An 8,631-nucleotide genomic window follows, 5' to 3' on the forward strand; every position below is an offset into this window, starting at 1 on the left:
TGGTTGAATTGTTTTTACCTCATCTTACGCACATCTTGTAAACAGCTGAACATTGATCCTGCTTAAAAGCATATGAAACTGCGTGGGAATTTTCTGGTCACATTGTGAAGCTCCATAGTTTTTCACTGATAACCATTGTCACCTAAAGATGATTGATTAGGAATAGTCTGAAGGAAATACTAAATAATTCAATATAAAACGGTAGATAAGAAAACAACGTATTCCTAATTGTGAGTTTGGAAGATTGTTGACCTGTGTATTAAATCACCATTGATCATAGTTTCGTTATTCCTACAGACGATAAAAACATATCTCCTCTTTAAAGTGTTGTTATATAAGCAGACATGGTTTTCGGAATAAGGAATGTGAAAGAACTGGAAAAGATATAAAATAGATATTATTCTTGCATTCCCAGCTTCAGCTATATAGGGAAAATTTAATAAGAAATAGAAAAAAAAGCTAAGAAGGGTATGTATTTCTCCATTCAAAGAGATAAGTCTATAACATAATGCCAGTAAGAAAAAATGAGGACTTTTTAGAAACCTTTGCAAAATATACTGAATGGTTGGAACTAAAATCCTAAAGGTCATGCTACAAGATAAACGATTCCTTTATACAAATTTTCTTTTTTTTAATTATTCAATTTATTCTGGATGAACAGAAAATATAATCTTTATGGCGTTTAGAATGGCTTTCAGCTACAAAATGTTAACGGATTAGCTCTCTTTGACCTCCCCAAGACCATCGTCACAACCCCCCCTCCCCTCATCCAATACATCATCCTCGACAATCTGCAACAGAATTACCTTATAATCAGGTACAAGTTTATCTTTGGTGACAAGGAAGTGCCATTCTTGAGTCATAGCATCACTCATAAGGTCGTTCACATCCTCCCTGAGAAGGTATAGGCAGTACAGAAGTCCCATACGCCCTCGACCATTTAAACACTGCATGCGTTCTTGGACATGGTGAACTATTATCTCCTTTGACCAGGAACTAATTACAGTGTATTTGGCTGCTCTCACTTTCGCCATTCTTAAAGGGCACGTTCTTCGTCATTCGCAAAGGCCACAAACCCATTAGGCACGTCTTCACTTGACAGTCTGACGTCTGCTCCACAGGTCAATGCTAACATCTCTGCCATATTTGAATACAACTCTACTATTCAACACAGCCCTAGTAAACTGAATCACGTCGCTGACGCCCTTTCCAAAAACATGCTGGCAGCCGTCCACCTAGCAATGAATACCAAGGCCTTGGCAGAAGCCGAACGAAACTATTTGCAGGACATAGCCCTCGTTAACTCCAATGCCCTTCTCTTCTCTGGCGTCAGTACTGGTAGGCCATGCCTGTGGATACTTCCCTCCATGTGATCCATGGCCTCTCATACCCCTTGCACAGATCTACTGTTTAGCTACTGAAGTCAAAGTTCATATGGCATAACATTAGTAAAGATGACAAAGACTAAAGCTGCCCTTGTATTTCATGTTAAAATTCAAAAGTGATTCAACACACTGAGTTTGGTTTACCACCTTTCATCAACCTTAGTGTCATTTTGCTCGCAATCACGTTGTTGAGGATGGCCCCTACCCTTAAACACATCACAAGGTCACCAATACCTTTTCACAGTTTTTGATTACTCCATTTAGTGACTTGAACCTATCAACATGCAAGATGCCACATCTGTCTCAAGTACTGCTGTCTTTCTTTCCGGATGGATAGCAAGGTTCGGCACCCCAGAGCATATTACTTCTGGCAGGGATAACAATGGAGGACATCACTAGGTCATCTTCTCAGCATCACCCCACATCTGATTATCACTTACAATCCTGCAAAAAACAGAACGATGAAATATTTCGTCGTACCCACAAATTGGCTTTGATGCTCTGCCGCAACGACTAAAACTAGTTTCTATAACTTCCTTGGGTTCTCCTCAGACTGAGGGCCACACTCGATGAAACCATAGATGTCTCAGCGGGAGAAATGGTATATGGTAACCCATTGGTCATCCCTGTGATTTTTTTTTTCATTTTCTTTTTCGTTCACCACCTCCTCCAGTGATCTCCCGAGCTTACCCTTACGTTTTTGGAAAATGTACTCTTTGCTGTTGAAGACCCAAGCAAAACACCAAATACCAAAAGACCTACCCACTACAATACATATCTTCATACAAATCGATGCTTACATGCCACTGCTTGTGCCCCATATACAGGGCCAATCCTTGTCTTCCGTCATACTCCGAAAGCTTTCCTCCTCAACGTTCCTGGTATAGAGGATTGAACCGTCATGCACTGCATGTGGAGCAAGCAATGCACATTCAAAGAAAGAATTATGCCCGATCTTTATTTTCTTCTACACTGCAACTGCCATTGGAACCCACGTCAAAAAGCCGTTCAAGTAAAATGATAATTTCAAATCTATTATCATACTGTTATTATATTGTCTATTATTGACAGAAACATTGAATGTACAAATGCAATTGCCTCCCTTTAATGACCCCTTGGGGCCTATAAAAGTACCTGTGTTGTCTTTATATCAAGTTAGTTGTTCTGGAGCTGTCTTCGCATTAATTCCTCCTAACTCCCGCCATTCGTATGTTGTGAAATTGTAATTTTTCACTACAAACTTCGAGCCATCTCTCTCACTGGGTAAGGTTAGCGGCTAGTCTAATGCGACATACGATGCCTTGAAACCTAACATAAACCCCGTTGCAAATGTGGAATCGTGAGCTTTATTGGAGAAAGAAGTTAAACGTCTTGGATATCAGGGTGCAGGACAACAGAAACTACTTTATTAAAGAGAAAATTTGTTAATATTGAGTCCACACCTTGTCATAAAAAATGGCTCCGCTCCAAACTAAATCCAATCTTTGGAATGAGCAAATAAGCAACACAGTTCAGCCTTCGTTGGAGAACCTATAATGGCCCTTGAAGACTCGATGTCAATTCCATTGCATGAGTGGAGCAATAAGCTTCATCAAAGATGGGGAAGCTCTTAAGCTTTATGAAAAGTCATTCATGTACTTCAAAATTAATATTAAGATTTGCCATTTCCTAGAATCTTAAAGTTTATATTCATCAATTCTTGTTAATTAATTTTGAAATTTCCAAAAATGCAACTCAATCGTTCATCCAATATAGCCCTGACGAAATATGGTTTGAAACACGTGTCAACAAAAGATATTGATTAAATGGAAAACATAAATACAATTTTTTTCTTCTCCTGAAACATAATTGGAATTTAGTTTGCCAGAAGAGATGTCTGAATTCTGGACGCCATAAACACATTTTGTATTAATTGTATATGAATATTTATATATAAGTATATTTACTGACAGGTAATATACTGTATAATATATATATATATATATATATATATATATATATATATATATATATATATATATATATATATATATATATATATATATATATATATATATATATATATATATATATATATATATATATATATATATATATATATATATATATATATATATTATATATATATGTATATGTATATATATATATATATATATATATATATATATATATATATATATATATATATATATATATATATATATATAATATGATTAAAATGAATGACGGACCCTCAAATCTGCATAAGTATTATTCAATTTTAAGGAAACAAACTTTTATATAATAAAAGTTATGCATATACATGACGTAAAGAATACATTAATATATTCAATAATTGAAGCGTATAACAGCGTGATATATACAAATGTTCCCTTACAGAAAGTTGAAATTTAAAGCATTTAATTTATAAGGAAATAACTTGGAAGTTGAAAATATTAAACAAAGACTATCGGGCATATTTAAAACAAACGTTATTGCTTAGTAATTCTTTACTTTAGTTCACTTGAAAATTATCTAATAAAATTATTTTATAATATACTAATTTTATACTGAATTACACTAAAATAAGAAACTAGGTCTGTGCTAGTAATTCGTTTACCATACTGCGAGCAGATTACACGAAAATTGAAAACATCTACAGTATACTGAATAAAAGTCTTCGAATGCAGACCGGGTTTTATTCCGGGAAATTTCCCTCGTGAAGTTCAAAAGTGTCATCTGCAGCATCAAAACTATACACGCTGGAAGTTTAGAAAGAGGGGGTTTAACGTTTTGGCAAGAGTTACTGAATAGAATCTTTATCATGTGGCTTTTTTAATGCCTTTTAGATAAAAGAATAATATTTGACTGAAACTGTCCCCACCAAGTCCCCTTAAACTTTTTGAAATAGTGTAGGATGAATGCAATTGCAAATATGAGTTATTCTATAAAGTTGGTGTATTTCGGGAGTACACTCACTCTCTTTTAAAAAAAGTTTTATTGAAAGTAATTGCTGCCTCAGTGGCGTTAATTTTGTAATTAACTTTTTCTATTGTTCTCATTATCTTTCTTTCTTCATTACTAGATTCCGAAAGTAACTGGGAAAGGGACACATTTCATGAGAAAGGTAATGGTGACCATACCATTCATAATTCTTCTTTAATATATCAGTACACATTATAAAAGTACAGGTACTAAGTCCAAAATACGTCTTTGCCATAGACCACTTCCACAGTGGTTGTATTCATTAAGTAAAGTTCACTTAATGTACAAAAACAAACCCTCCCCCCACCCCCCCAAAAAAAAATCTACGGAATTTGACAATTTTTTAACATAAAGTGTTTTATGGTTGATAAGTAAATTAAGATGAAGCTTAAGACGCTACAACTGCCAAGGATAATGACTAAAATTATTCATTTATCATTTATTTTGAATTTATTTTGGGTATTTTAACATTCTTAATTCTCATTAATGACAGCAATGATCATACTGATGAACGTTGCATAGAATTTACAATACGTAAAAGGGCTAAATGCTCAAAGTATTCCTAAACAAGAAATGCTGAAAACGTTTGTATAAATTAACATGCAATAATATAGAAAATACTTGCATATTTATAGATGATTCATTTAGACAAGGGACCATGGAAAGCAAAAAATATTTTCATTTGGCCGTAACAAAGGAATACGTGACTGGAAATAGGAAATATATTTTTCCTTTGAATAGGAAATAAATCATTCGAAAGCGGAAGGGAGACTGTGATAGATCGTTCATATTGTTTGGGTTCAATTTATTTCAATATCGAAAGGATACGCTATTTTCACAGCCATTCTTATTTCGCTAGCAGACTAAAAACATATGCAGACATTCCGAAATCATTACACAGTTATTTATTTCTACTTATATTGTATATTTAGCTTTTTCTCCCCACTAGCACAAGATTTATAACATTTGCTAACTTCAACGGGGCAACAATTATTATTCTCTGTACTAATATTCCTTGTATTAGTATGCTCTAACTGTCAGGATTAGATGTATGTAAGATTGAATGGCTTAAGAAAAGTACAATTATGTAAACAAGTTCTATACGATATAATTATGTCGTGAAAATATCTTAATACAAACATGTATTTGATGAGTTATGATAATGATGAATATGAATCATGATACTAGGTGATGATAAGCTTATAATAGATATGAATAAGATAGATTGTATTTTGACGGTTCATTCATGATATAATTGACAAATACTTCTGGAACAACAAAGATTAAAATTTACAATACTCCAGTATTCAAGGAGCGCCCAGACAACTTAGGCGTTTTCATAATTATAATAAGTTAAATACTTATTGATAAAACAAAATAGTAATAACTTGCAACGTATTACAAACGTATATCTTAAAACGTGCGGTTTATACCACATCAAAAATTAAAAAATATCTTGCACCAATGTCGAGAAAAAATTATATGATTCAGTTCTCCCTGACTATATAGCTATATTACATTATAGAAAAATTCGCGAAGATGAAACATTAATTCAGAAGTCGTTAGACAGGGATTAATATTATATAAATAAAAAAAAAGGATCACGAAAAGTCTGAGATTAATGTGTTCCAGAAAATAAGATGCAGCTATATAGATGCTGTCGGAGCGATGATCTGGCAGTAATTCTAGTCTTATGGAAGCGTTTTAAACGTTATGGATGCGGTCTGAACAAAGATCTGGCAGTAATTTTAATTTTAAAAATGCGTTTTAAACGTTATAGATAGAGTCTGAGCAAAGATCTGGCAGTAATTTTAGTCTTAAAGATGCGTTTTAAACGTTATAGATGGAGTCTGAGCAAAGATCTGGCAGTAATTTTAGTCTAAATGAAGCATGTGAAACGTTTTGGATGCACTCTGAACTGAGATCTGGCTTTAATTTTAGTCTTATGGAAGCGTTTTAAATGTTATGGATACTGTCTGAGCAAAGATCCAATAGTAATTTCAGTCTTATGGAAGCGTTTTAAACATCATAGATGCTGTCTGAGAAAAGATCTGGCATTAATTTTAGTCTTATGGAAGCGTTTTAAACTTTTTAGCTGTTGTATGAGCAAAGATCTGGCAGTAATTTTAGTCTTTTAGAAGCTTTTTAAGCGTTATGGATGCTGTCTTAGCTAAGATCTGGCTGTAATTTTAGTCTTATGGAAGCGTTTTAAAAGTTATGGATTCTCTTTGAGCAAAGATCAGGCAGGAAGTTTAGTCTTTAGGAAGCGCTTTAAACGTTATAAAAGCTGTCTGAGCAAAGATCTGGTAGTAGATTAGGCTTATGAAAGCACATTAAACGTTATATATGCTGTCTGAGCAAAGATCTGGTAGTAAATTAGGCTTATGAAAGTGCTTTAAACGATATAGATGCTGTCTGAGCTAATATCTGGCAGTAATTTTAGTCTTATGAAAGCGTTTTAAACGTTATATATGTTGTCTGAGAAAAGATTTTGCAGTAAATTTAGTATTATGAAAGCGTTTTAAACGTTAGAGATGCTGTCTGAGCTAAGCTCTGGCTGTAAATTTAGCCATATGGAAACCTTTTAAACGTTATGGATTATATCTGAGCAAAGATCAGGCAGTAAGTTCAGTCTTTAGGAAGCGTTTTAAACATTATAGATGCTGTCTGAACAAAGATCTGACAGTAATGTCAGTCTTTTGGAAGCGTTTAAAATGTTTTAGATGCTCTATGAGCAAGGATCTGGCAGTAAATTTATTATTAGGAAGCGTTTTAAGCGTTATAGATGCTTTTTGAGCAAAGTCTGTCAGTAATTTTAGTCCTATGGAAGTGTACCAACCGTGTGTCAAACGATCGTACATAGTTCATTTTGTGCTTGTATCTTCGCTCTCCCCTCGCACTAAAAAGAACCTGAAAAATCATGTGTGCTTTTCTCCTCTGTAACAGTGTCAATATTTGAACATGAAAATTCTTGTTGCTTTGAGATTTTGTATATAAGGGAGAGTGTTCTTTAATAAACTAACTCAGTTGCCTTCATACTGCCTTTGAGTTCACAACCTTCTCTCGGCCCGTTACATTGGTGACCCCGGAAGTCGACTCGCTCCCACCACCTTCCACACCCACCCCCCTCGCCCCTCCATCGTTGGTACTATGGCGGACTCTACAGAAGTTGGCGCTGCGGCTGCTCCATTGAAACTTTCATCGTTCGCCAGCGGAGAGGCGTTTGCTTGGTTTCAGCGCGCAGAAGTCCAGTTTCGCCCCAAAGGCCTGACCCGCTCAACCAGCAAAGCAGATTATGTTTTCGCGGTGATACCCGAGGACACCTTCCCGGAAATATCCGACTGGCTTTGTGAACAAGGAGACACCCCAATAGCATATGACGCCCTCAAAACATACCTTCTGCAGCAGTACTCGCCGTCGCCAGCCGCTCGTATAGCAATGCTATTTTAGCTCTTGCAACAACCGTTGGGGGACCAAAGGGCTTCGCTTGCCCTCAGGGAAATGACCAGTATCGTTCGCCTTCAACCTGCCGCAGACAGCTCTCCTCGTGAGGTGAACCTACTTTGTGCCCTTTGGATACGCCGTTTACCCGGACCTATACGCGCTGCCATACCCGATGTCGATAGTTTACCCATAAAGGACTTGATGACCAAAGCCGACGCCCTTATGGTCAGCCACTTCAAGACCTCCATCAACGCCTCTACCCCTGACGAAGAGGATGTGTTTTCAACGTCAACGGAAGTTGACATGAATGCCGTAGGACATACACACCTACCCCGTGACGTGCCGAAGCAGCGACAAAGCCACCCACCACCCACCAATCGCTCGCGCCCCAACAAACGACTTCTACAGCCACTTGCTACCTCCTATCCGCCGCAGTTTTGCTACTACCACTTCAGATTCGGGGCATCCGCGAAGAAATGTGCCGAGGATTGTAAGTGGCCAAAAAACGTGTAAGTAGGCCATCACTCGTGGCGGTGGCCTCCCATGTTTCTAATCTTTTCTTTTTACATGATGCAGGAACGGGCGTGCGATTTTTGGTAGACACGGGTGCTTGTCGTTCTCTTTTGCCAAGGAAACTCTTCAAGACACGACGTAGTCTGTCTACATCTGCCGACGTTCGCTTGGTAGCTGCCAATGGATCTGCGATACCCACCTACGGTTACGAGAACCTCACATTATCGTTCGGAAACGGTAAATTCAATTGGAAGTTTCTCGTTGCTGACGTCACATTGCCAATCCTCGGTGCGGATTTCCTCTCTCATTTCCACCTTCTGGTCGA

The sequence above is a fragment of the Palaemon carinicauda genome, chromosome 15 (genome assembly GCF_036898095.1).
Source record: "Palaemon carinicauda isolate YSFRI2023 chromosome 15, ASM3689809v2, whole genome shotgun sequence".
Lineage (NCBI taxonomy): Eukaryota > Metazoa > Arthropoda > Malacostraca > Decapoda > Palaemonidae > Palaemon > Palaemon carinicauda.